We start from the raw sequence: 13042 nt of genomic DNA on the forward strand, positions 1-13042 counted from the left end.
TGAAGTTCTTTGAAGTCAAAGATATAAACTTTTTTACACTTCTATCTTTGTTAAAGACCACATGATTATGTTCATATATTTACACAAATTATAAAGGAGTCGGAGAGATGATGGAGATCTATTGTATGAAAAGGCTTAATTTATGGTATTTATGGGTAAAAATAGTGATGGAACGACTCGCCATACTGTCATTATTCCATGTACATTGTGCTATATGAAATTATTCTCGTTCACCAGAGTGATGGTGCTATGCGTTCCACATTTGATTTATCACTATCAAACCTCTTGTAAATGAGAATGAATATGGTGTTGATAAATCAATTAATAGTTTAGAAAATAAACATTTTGAATTTTGAAAAATAGAAGCCTGAACTTGAAGAATACTGCCATGACTGATGAGATGCAATGTGCCAGGCCGCAAAAGTTTTATCAGTGAACATATTAACAGACAATTAAGATATTACATTCAAACAGGGAAAAGTAATATGAAAACCTATCGCTGTCGCTAAAGTAATGCACCAGTCAATGGTAAGCATGCCCCCCCCCCCCAGGTCCGGGGGACAGTCGGTGGTTTTGTGTTCGCGCCAAAATAGCGGGGAATTGGCATTGGACCGACTGTGTAGCTCAAGGAATTTGGTCGAAGCACTAGCGGTTTAAGCGCCCGGCGTGCGCCACCTCTAAAATAATCGAAGTTTACTGTTTTCATCAATATCGGAGAAACAAAGGTAATAAAATACGCTCATAATGCACCATTTCCGACTACATACATAAGGGAGTAACCCCAAATTCCTGTAAAACAGTTTATGCCATATACTTTCGGTTCTGAGGGAGGAGCACATGTCAAAAGTTGCGCCCCTAAGTTACTACCCCTCTAACATCAATTCCTGGATCCGCACCTGCGATGTGCCATGTTTCCGCAACCTGGGAGATTTAATAAAAACGCTTCTGTTTCTGGGGCTGTGATTACGAAGTTCGTAATCACTGCTTCTGCTGTAATAAACCAAGACGATACTTGACTTCTACTACTACAAGTTACCTACATTCACGTGCATTATTTAGCACGTTATTGCTATGTGTTTCACAAGATTTATACCCTGTGTACTGCTAAAATTTAACATTTTCAAACATTTATTGTTGAATAAGATTTTAGCTGATAGCTATTTTATTTTGTCTGAAGATGATGAAAAACATAATCTTATATATTCAACCTCAAGTCAGTTTCCTAGTCTGAATTTTGAGAGGATACAAAAAGTATTCCTGGTTGGTACAACCTTTAAGGTAAAAGACAGACACAAATACATGCATGCCATATTTTTGAGAGGCTTTGCAGTGGATTTTAGTCTGAATTCCACGAAATATTGGTCTAAAGTCCAGCGGATTTTGATCTTAATTCCAAGAGATTTTGGTCTGAATTCCAGGGGATTTTCGTTTAAATTCCAGGGGATTTTGGTCTTAATTTCAGGGGATTTTGATATTAGACAAAGGGATTTAATGAGCGCAATATCAACATTTATTATTTAAGACTAAATACAGAAATCTGAATGCATATCTACTTATATTTATTTAATGATCTAGAATACATACAATAAAAGAATAAATAATATATTATGAAATTATAATCAATTGTCAATGCATATGATAAATAAATAATACATAAAAAAACAAGACAGAATTTTTACAAATTTTACTCAGCACATTTACTTATTTTAATAAGTGAATTATTATAGCACTGCGCATAGTAATACACTTTTCATTATTAATTTATTAGGTTGGGGAGACCCCCCCCCCCCCCCGGGGAATATATGGCATACACAAACCAAACTTACACTCTCAATTGTTTCAAATGAACATTATTATTTATTAACTATTTTGATTCAATTAGCATTCACATTTAGTCAAGTCACCATGATTTGCATTTGAATTGTTGCTATTTGTAACATTAGATAAACCTTATATACTTCATTTGTACCAAAATTAAACAAATAACGATCTGTATTATAAGATAGCACAATTTGAAAAAAAGAGAAAAAAATACTTTTATTACTTAATTAATTGCTTAAACAATAAACATACATTTTTTCCATCCTTTTTCTTTTATGAAATTCAAAAGCCATTGCATTACTCTTCATATTGACAAACAAGAAATAAAAATAGTTCATGTATGTAATCGTCTATTTTATTTAATTTAAACAATCATTTGATATCAATATAATTTAGTTCTTACAAATCATGTAAGTAATTTCACTTTCAATAAATTGAGAGTTAATAAACAGTCACATGACAAATTCCTTTTATTGGACCTTGTCAGATGGAAAGGTATTATTAAGGACCCAAGTGATGTTTGTTCCTGCATCTGAACTGCCTAATTGCAGCCAATTAGAAATTTTGCATTGAATGTTACATATTTGGTTTAATTAAGGGCTATAATCCCTGTCCCCACAATTTTGAAGATAGAACTTAAGAAAAGTTATTGACTGGCTAAAAGAAAAAAACATAAATTGAGGAATATAGGCAATGTAATCTTTACAGATATACAAAAATGATTTACAGTTACATATTTAGACTTATCGACATTTTACATATATCAAAAGGTTCTTACAAATTAATTATAATATTATTCTTCATATATATACACATTATTTAGTAAACAGTACTGTTTTAACAATTCAAACAAATACATAGTTACAAATCAAATGTTGCTGTATTATGGCAAACACTTGGTGTTCCAACAGTACTTTAACTGAACTGGAACCTCAAATCAACCCATAAAGAAATGGAGTCTAGTAACTTCCCACTCGCCTGCCTCTTGGAACAACTGGGCCATGATTTTACCAGTTACCAGTAAGTGTTCATTTAGACCATCATGTTGGTCAGAAATGTAATCAAACAAATCAAGACTGTCCGTAACTGGAATGTCGGACCAGTTTCAATACATAGGCCACACTTTTTTTATCCAACTGCTTCCAAATGATGGGTAGTGATATGGACATTCCTCAATCCAACTTCTGCAGTGTCTTCATTCATTCCTTTAGTCAAATACGGACAGTGTGAGCTGTTGAGATAGACAGCTCCTGTGACATCACATTTTATTGTGAAGAATGTCCAGCATAGATGGCTTGTCATCTAATGTAGCTAATGTGTCCGCCCGGTTAGCTCAATCAGTAGAGCGTTGGACTCTGAATTGGACAACCCGGGTTCGATTCCCGGGCGGACCAGGTCACCTCTGTTGAGATTGGTTATGAAATCCTTTCTACGACCATTCGCACTGTACCACTGCCCCTGGCATCTACAGAAGTTGTCAGTTCCTTGCAGAGGTGAAGGCACCTAGTACTGGTTCTGCCCAAGATAGGTGTGCGGTGGTTGAACTGTCACTCTGGGACCCTTCAATGTGCTCACGCCGGGACCCGGAGTATAAACTACTAACACCACCACCGGGCAGCCTGCTCTGAAGCTTGTCCATAGCCCCATATGTGTGGCCAGGCATCCATTATCCCCATTTTAATGTTAATCTGAAAATAATCCCAAGCACATTTATATGCATATTTATTATATCATATCCGCTTCTATACACTTATCTTCTCTAGAATGTTCAAACAGGCTTGATGTGACAATACAAAATGTGAAGACAAATAAACAGTGATATACTACAAGTATATTGAATTTTCTGTCTGATTTAAAATGATTTGTAATATAAACAGGACAGGTGAAACTTCCTATTCGACAAATATCTTTCTTTATTGTCATTTCCAAGCATTTTTTATGATTAGATTATTTAATATTTCACAACTTAAATACTATCAGGAAGTCATAAGATTAACCATCTATATATATAATCATATATGCAAACCAATGATAAAAGACTGCTGACATAGATCATATTTTTGCATTAAATTTGGAATTGAAATATCAAAATCTGAATTCTAATCTTTTGTCAGCAGTCTTTTATCACATAAGCAGGTATTTACGCAAAGAAATTCTAATACATAAAGTTAAAACAAAAAATAAAAAAGTTGGAAATCAATACATACACAAGTTGACTAACATATATTTTGAATAATAAACCTCAAATTACTTTCCAAAGAATGCATTTAAGGAAAAGTTACTTACTGAAAACAAGACTGTAACAATGCATGTATTTTAAAGTGAAAACGCACATATTAAATGACTGGTTGATTCTTAAAAATAATGAGATTATGTATTTTAAAAATGTAATCCTTTATACCTTTTACTCTTTCTGTTTTTTAAAAAGGATGTAACCCTAAGGTCATCATTAAAAAAATGTTGGTTTGCGGTGCTCCTACCCACAATTTTTGGGGTGGGTAGGTAGGTAGGGATTTTATTTTTTTAATTATTTTTCTTACAGACGACAAAGGCAAATCTATATGACCCTCAGTCTGTTGTAAGGGGCATGTATATTTTAGAGAACATCACTGAGAATTCAACGACAGAACCATTTTATTATTTTTCAGATACATGGATACACTTTAATTCTTTCTAGGAAGTCTGTTAATAATGGGTCTCCCAGAGTCCTTCAAAATTGGCCCAAAGAAACGAAATGGCACCCAAAAAAAAATAAAAAATAAAAATAAAGAAAGAAAAAAAAAACGGCAGCGGTAGCGATAAAAAAGATTGGGTCGGGGCTAATTTCGGTGAGTCGGTCGGAGCACCGCAAACCAACATTTTTTTAATGATGGCCCAACCAAATCATTTTTTTTTTGGCCCTACTATAACACAATCAATAATTTAGTTCCACGTTCCAGATTGCAGGGCTTAAATTGTGTTATCATTTTGATCACTGACATGACATCATTGACAAAATAAGGATTAAAAAATCTTTGTTTCCGCCCAACTGACCCTATTTTTATCCTTCTGATCCTTTTTTGTTTTTGGTGTTTTGATCAATATGTGCTTTTTTAGTAAAGACCTTAATAATACCCTGATATAGGTCAGTTTGCTAAAGAAACATGGTCCTCAAAAAAAAACACCAAAAACAGTTACCGTATGCCTACCTTTTTTGATATTTAAATGGAAACTATGAATACTTTTTTTTTGGCCTAAGCAACAATTTTTTGTTTGAAGCCAGATGTACATATTGTGTATTTTTTTACTTAATTACATTGTATTGTCTGCGAATTACCAATATCAAATCCATTGTCCTATTTAACAGGATAATGGTTTTGATATTGGTCCCATGTATTATCATTATAAGAAGTGTAGGAATTTTATTCAAGACCATTTGCAAGATGTGTCATGTTTGGTGTCAATATTATGCTTGAATTATCATATTTTATATTTGTCATTGTTAGATATTTAATTTGTATAAGAAAATGAGGAATAATAAAACCTTTAAAAAAATTTCCTTAGTTGGTAAGAATTACACCTGTTGTTGTTGTTGGGTTAATAAAAGTCTGCTTGCCTATGGCTCCATTATGGCTTGACCCTGTCACACCCCCTAGTGTGACTGAAACATATTTGTGAGGCCAAAGGGGGATCCACCTACATTGAATGTCAGTATTTGTTTTAGCTCCACCCCTTTTACTTGACCTGACATCGCCCCTTTCACTGAACCTGACATCTGATTGGCTGAATGAATATGCCTTTTAAAGGTTTCCTTATGACTGACAGCCCCCACCCACCACAGAGAAAGACTGGTCATTTGAGACAATCACAATCATATTTTGAAATAGGGGCTATATGCTCTTTACTCTTTAGTATTTTTTTTTACATCTTTGTGAGATTTTGCATAAAGCATCTATCTTTGTTAATTTACCACATTAAAATTAAAATATATTGTTTAACTGTACTTTTATTTATCTTATAAATATCTTATATGTTGTGCACCAGTCAATTGTAACCACGGCGCCCCAAGGTCCGGGGAATAGCGGGGACTTTGACTTTTTGGTCCAGCCAACCCTGGGTATAATCCCTACCCCCTGCGGGGACGAACTGATGGTAAAACCCTGGCCAAATGCCCCCGCACTCCAGAGTCTGAGACTCTTTATAAGGCCCATCTCGGCTAAATTTGGCTCAAAGACAAAACCAACACGGTCATCCAGCCCTGCGGGGCCACATAGAAAGTAAAAACACGGCCCATTTCCCCGGCTATCCCCGGTATACCCCTGGACTGGGGGTGGGGGGGGGAGCGTGGTTACAATTGACTGGTGCATTGGTTATAATAACTGAGAGGCCTCAAAGATGCTCACGTGACTGTGACATTTTGACCTTTCAGCAGATTAGAACAAAGAAAGAATTTTTAAGAAATATACTCAAAGAAACAGGGTGAAACTTTATTCAGAGGTGTTAAAGGGGCTATACACCGTATGATGAAATAGCCAAAAAAAGAGAGAAAATTGTCGAAAACTGTCTTGAACTTGGTATCAATGTGTACAATGCATCGAAACTAACTGAAGTACCACATAGTTTACAATTAATTGATTTTTCACAGTTTTTCCATTAAAAAAGATTACTAGGTGTGTATACCTAGTATAATTAATTTTTATGTGTGATTGGCTAGTCGATGTTATCACTTGATGTTACCAAGCTAGGTAAATATTAATTAAATAGACAAATGTAAACTTTCGTAGCAGTGGATACAACACTGGACTGCAATTTTGGCGACCACAGTTTAGCCGTCTCCGTGGTCTAGTGGTTAAGCGTCCGCCTACGGAGCGGGAGGTCGTGAGTTCGATCCCTGGCCGCGTCATACCAAAAGACATTAAAAATTGGTACAAGTAGCTCCCTTGCCTGGCGCTCGGCATTTAAAGGGTAGTGCTTGGAAAAGTGGTGTTATCAGTACTGGTTTAACCCAGGAAAGTTGTACCCCGTGTATCGGTGCTTTACACCGAGCACGTAAAAGAACCAAGGGGTCTCTTCGAAAAAGAGCTAGGGTATTGCACCCGGACTTCCTTGTATCCCCCCACTGTCTCTTCAGCGTGCTGTCCCTTCAGCAAAAACAAAGGACCCCGTTGGAAATAAGTGCTTGCACTTTCACGGGTTATCCTTGACCGCAAGGTCTAAAGAAATACATACATACATACATACAGTTCGAACCCGGTCTCTGATTTTTTTCTTTAAATTTTTGATATTTTTTTTAACAATTATGATATCAAAAGGTTAAACATTTTATTGAATAATTTTCCTGTATACTGGGGCTGACCCTGCTGTTTGTATAGTCCATTGGTTAAAGAAAATAGATTAAAAAAAGTGAAAAAAAAATTGTAAAGTGTGTGGTTAAGGTAGCACTACCCTTAATAAAAACTTCCACTTGAAATGCTTCAATTTTAATGCTTTATCCTTTATTGTTAAGCACAGACCTACACATCTTTTGTGGGTTCATGTGAGCAGTTCAACTTCAAAGCAACCCAGAAGCATCTTTTTATTTTCCATTTCATTAGCTTACATTTTTCTACAGTAGTTGTATTAAAAAATAGTGGGTTTTTTTCATATCGAAGGTAAAACATACTGTTTTTTTTTGCATTATGTTCCAAAAAGAACAAAGGTTAAAGATATTTCATATTGATAAGGAACAGGTCATGAATATTTCTAGAACTTGTTGATTTTGCTGTAAAATGAAGTTCACAAGGACCCATTTTTTATGCGTCAAAACATTGTGTTAAAATTTTAATTACTATATGGCTATTTAAGTACAGTTTGATTAAATTTGTTGATTTGACAGTAAAATTCTTTTAAATTTTGAAACCAGGAAATGATATACATACTAATAAGAAATTATCAAGCTGATCATAGTTTGAAATGATGCCTTTAAATATATGGTACATGTAGTTTAAAAAAATCTTAAAAGCTTCTAATGTAAGGATATTACTTCCACGCCGTTCCTCAATGCTGATGTTACATGCCTTACAAAAAATAAAACAGTTTAAATTTCCTTGTTTTAGGTGCGGGGGATAGCAGAGACTTTGTCTGAAAAAGTTCATTTTGAACTAGTTTAATACTCTTTGTCAACTATATTAAATTATTAAATAAGTAAATTCTTACACAATTTTAGTGGGAAATGCGGCATCTCTATCCCCCCTTGCTACAATTATGCACCTGTCAATTGTAACCATGCTCCCCCAAGGTCCGAGGAATAGCCGGGACTTTTACTTCTGTCCAGCCAACCCCGGGTAAAATCTTCGCCCTGTGGGCACAGACTGTTCAATGGTCAAATCCCGCCAAATGCTCCCGCACCCCAGGGAGCTTAGGTTAGGCAAATTCCCTGCTATATTTTGCATGAAGACAAAACCACATACACCTGGCACTGCCGGGCCACTTGAAAGGTCAAGACACAGCCCATTTCTACAGAGCCTATCCCTGGACCGGGGGGCGTGGTTACAATTGACTGGTGTATTATAATGAGCAACCACTGGGACACTTTTTTATTATTTTGATATTTCTTAATAGACTCGTTGACGGCCATTTAGGCAGAGTACCCCCACTCCCCCCGAGCCGAAGTGTGGATAAGGAGAGGCTTGTTTCAAGTGAACGTTCTTTACGAGATGTCCTACTTCTTGAGTGTCTATATATTCAAAAATCAACACAAAAAATAAATGGAAAAATAAATGACTTACCAATGGGTGTTTGAGTTATCAATTTGGCAACACTTTAGTGCCATTCGTCGCCCTTCAAGGCTCCATAAAACAAAATCATTCGTCTAACACATCCCCCCGACATCTTGGTGGTATTGATTACTGTGACATGTTTGTGTTAAACCGGTTTGAAATTACATTCACTCCAGTATTAAAGATGCACTCACAGATAAGAATGGCCACAATTAATAACATTGTTTTAATATTCCTAAAAGGATGAATAAATGTCGAAAACAATGGTTTTTATGAAGGATATCGAGTTAAATTTGAAAGAAATGAGCACTACACACGGTATTTCTACATAATGAGACTATAGTAGACCACAATAAATATTTTAGCATTCACCAATCATTTAATATTTTTGCGCTTTCTGCTATTAAATACACGGTTACAATCTTGTTATCAGTAATAAATATTTTTAAGAAATGCATTATTTAGTAATACCCTGTATCCCCTATCTCGAAACGAAAAGTTAACTTGGACGACATTGGTATGTTAATTGTGGTTGGGGGGGGGGGGGGTCCCCTTCTGGCCCAGTAGTGCAATTGCAAAATTAATTTTGATGTGTGAGGGATATACTTAAGCGATGATGTTAACCATTGCTTCAATATTTATGCATGCGTATGTACATGTTGGCATTTTGGGTGCATGTTTTACCTCAAAAAAGCTCTTGAAACCATGTATGAGTTTATTGTAAAAGTTATAGCTCATAGTTTGTAATATGTGGTTCTTTAGCAGATTTAAATACGAAATAAAGGTGTTGCTTCCAAGGTATGCATGATCCAATAAATTATGTATGAGTCCCTTTTGCTGAGTGGTTATGCTATGTATTTGTCCTTGATGTAACAAGCGTAGGTTCACCCCTGATTAAAACCCGACTTTATTTTCATACTTTCATTGCATTTCGTCCTGCAATTTCGGTACCAAAGAGTTAACTAATTATTTCAGACACATTACCTTGAAAATGATTATATGGTGCCAAGGAGGTACGAGTTCCTTTAAGAATGACAAAGTGTTTTTACAATCAGCTAGATAACACGTTCATTATTTTGCACATATACAATATCATTAGCAAGTAATCATCATATGTGTTTTTGCTTCGCTGCTATCTTGTTGGACGATTGGCTTATATACTACTATGTACTTAAGTGACACCATGGCATTACCAATATCGTTTATTTTGTAATGCAAAATCCACCAGCCTTATATTTTTTGTATAGTTCGAAAAAAAATAATCTAAAACATAAATTACTGTTTGGGGAAGGCATTTCATGGGCACATGATGCATGTTGTCATTCTAAAATGCCATCCAGCATTTCTAATGTTGTTTATCTTGGACCAGCTGAAAACCAAATAATAGGGGTTGAAAAGTCTTTGGTTTAGGAGTTAAAAAGTCTTTAATATGGTTATTAAAATAATTCAACAACGGGTTGAAAGGTCTTTGATATAGGAGTTAAAATGTCCAAATAGGTAGGGGTTGAAACGTCTTTGAAATACCGGGGCAGGGGTTTTAACGTCTAAATGTTGAAAACTGAAAAGTGTTTTTTAAAAGGGTTGAAAAGCCTCTTGGTGTTGAAAGGTCCTGCTCCCCTGCAGAACAGTGTGTATGAAATAAACTATTATCTTAGGTAAAACATTTCATATGGCTTTCCATCAAATAATTACATTTTCATTAAAAATCAAGACAATGGTACCTTTTTTGTGTAAAGGTACTGACAACCGAAATAACATTTTCAAGCGTAAAACTGAGTATAGCTTTGGTCCCAAAATGAATAAATTCTTAGTCGTTTGTAACCACATCTTAATCGATTAAAAATGGCGTCCGAAGAGAAGAAACTTGTGTAAAGATATTTAAAAAATGGAATTTGTGTCACTGGTTGAGTTAGAATACTTCAGGTAATTTTTGATATGATTTATTGCATTCAAATTCATTAAAAGATGCTTAAATCGTATCGCTAAGATATTGGCACAGAAGTGTTAGCTTGGAATTGGATGGATACAATGTCAAGACACAGGTAAACAATAAAAAAACTTCAAATATATTTCTAAATAAATAAATAAATAAACAAATAAAGGTATAAAGAGATTTAGAAAAGTTGAAATGTTTTCCCATTAAAATTTATTGCCAGAACCTCCAATTGGATTAAGCCCATTGCCAATGTAACCAATTGGAAGATTCCAATGGGACAATGTTCCAATTGGAGTTTTCCAATTTCCTGATTTTTCCCATATTGAATCGTGGGAAATATCCAATTGGCAAAATTGGTCGACGGGATTTTATTTTACAAAAAATGATTAAAAGTACTATATACGCACTTTTTCTAGATAACATTTTAACCATTAATGATAATGATTGTTATTTATCACTAATTTCATTTTTGAAAATGTGGGAGAATTTTCCAATAAAAAAATGTTGGGCTGATTTTCCAATTGGAAAAACCATTTTCCAATGGGAAGGCCATTTTCCAATGGGAATCCCATTGGAAAACTTTCCTTTAAATGCAGAAAAAACATACTTCTAAATTAAATTTCAGGAAACAAAAAATATCTCTTTTAAGTATTACCTAACATATTTTATAAATACAAAAATAAAAAAAACATTGGGTGAAAAACAAAGAAAATAAGTTTGCAAAAATTCCGGATTTGCAAACTTAATCCGGATGCTGTTCGTAACAGTTCAATTCGAGTTGTGATAGATTTCTACTTGGCATTTGAAGAAATAGATGTGAGTTTCTCCCTTTTATTCCTCAAAGAACATTAGTCTCGTTGAATTATAATAACCATTGTTTTCGGCTTTAAGTATTTTACAAACGACGTTTAACATACTTATCTAAGAAATTTATATTCATTGGGATGAGTTGTTTCATAGCCTAGCCAAGTAAGTTATTTGTTTCGTACTACACACAAGCCGTCTGAATCGGTGAATAAAATGGAAATTCGAAATGGTACTGTCGCTCAAGTGATATCAAACGAAACATGTGTATACAAAGAACCTGATTTGTTAAACTTTGTGAGGTCCTTAAGGTTTCATTATGGTAAGGTAACATAACGATTGATTGAATGTATAGTTAAAGTGTACAGTGCATATAAAGTATAACGTATTCTTTAAGCTTCTTGATTTTTATTAATTCTTTCTTTACGTCAATTTATCTCTTTGGTGCCATGCTACGCAATAGTGTCTACTTGTATGGTTGGAGAAACGGAGTGCCGAAATTAAAATGTCCGGCTTTGCGACAAAAAATGAACTACTTGATTTCCTGCGGGTTCTCCGGGTAAATCATTTTTTGTTTCACAGTTTCATAGTTTATGACGATATTAACGGTAGAAGTAATCATATCAACAAATTCTTGATAAAGAAACAGATGTATCGCTTCGATTGCAATATAGATCTAATCAATTTCGCGAGTATTTGTAAAGCATAAATCCGATGTGACTTTGACCAAACACACTATATGAAAATGATACGTAATTATGTTACCATATTTTTGAGAAACAAGAGCTTTGTTTGAAATATATCAAAACACATTTTATTGAATTCTTTGATTTTGACGATATGAACACTCTTTTACATGAACAAATGTTCAATGCATCAGTGGAGTTTAGATTTGGTGTACACATATTGCTTTCGTTACGAAAAATGTTCCTTGTACCAATTTCTTTAACTCATTGTCTTGACATTTGTAAATTTGCAAGCAATCTCCGAATTTTCCAAACAGAAAAATACACAAATTAAATTTGCAAGATCTAAATACAAATATGCTTTAAAATTTCCAATTAGTACATGTCAAAGAAAATGGTTAAAGAAACATAAACTTGGCAACAGCAGTATAATGACAATGACTCATTTGTCTCTTCTGATAATTGGCATTGTTAGAAAAGCTTACCCAATACAAGGGCATGAAATAACAACAGTCTCTTTAGTGGAGACGAATAAGCAATAAGGATAGTTACAGAAAATGCGAATATTATTTGTGCCAGTGAAATAAAAATTTTTTTAAATCGACAACAATCGGCTTTCAACCTGAAATTGGGGACACGTTTTGATTATGTTGAGTCTCAAAGTATCTTATTAAAGATAAGTCCACTGAAGTTGTTTCGAAGATGCCCTGACAATGATTGTAATAGTTTTATTTTTGTGTCTCAACTCAGATTTAAGTACAAACAACTGGCATACGTGTCATTTAAAGCAATATGGGTGGCACTGCTCGTTATATAAATTACTCTTTTTATTCATGGTTTCCGAAACATTACCGTAGTAAATGTTAGAGAGTTTGATAGTTTGCAGCAAACGTCTGAAAACTCTTTGTTTGTTCTTTCTTTATGAGCTGAAAATACTGATGATTAAACGAACAGGTGAGTTGTTGCACAATGAATAAACATAGATAACCTTCTTCGTAATAATCAACGTGCAAACAATTTACAACTTTAACACTTTAATTAACAATGAACGGAACAGT

This window comes from Mya arenaria, chromosome 1, assembly GCF_026914265.1.
Source record: "Mya arenaria isolate MELC-2E11 chromosome 1, ASM2691426v1".
NCBI classification, from domain to species: domain Eukaryota; kingdom Metazoa; phylum Mollusca; class Bivalvia; order Myida; family Myidae; genus Mya; species Mya arenaria.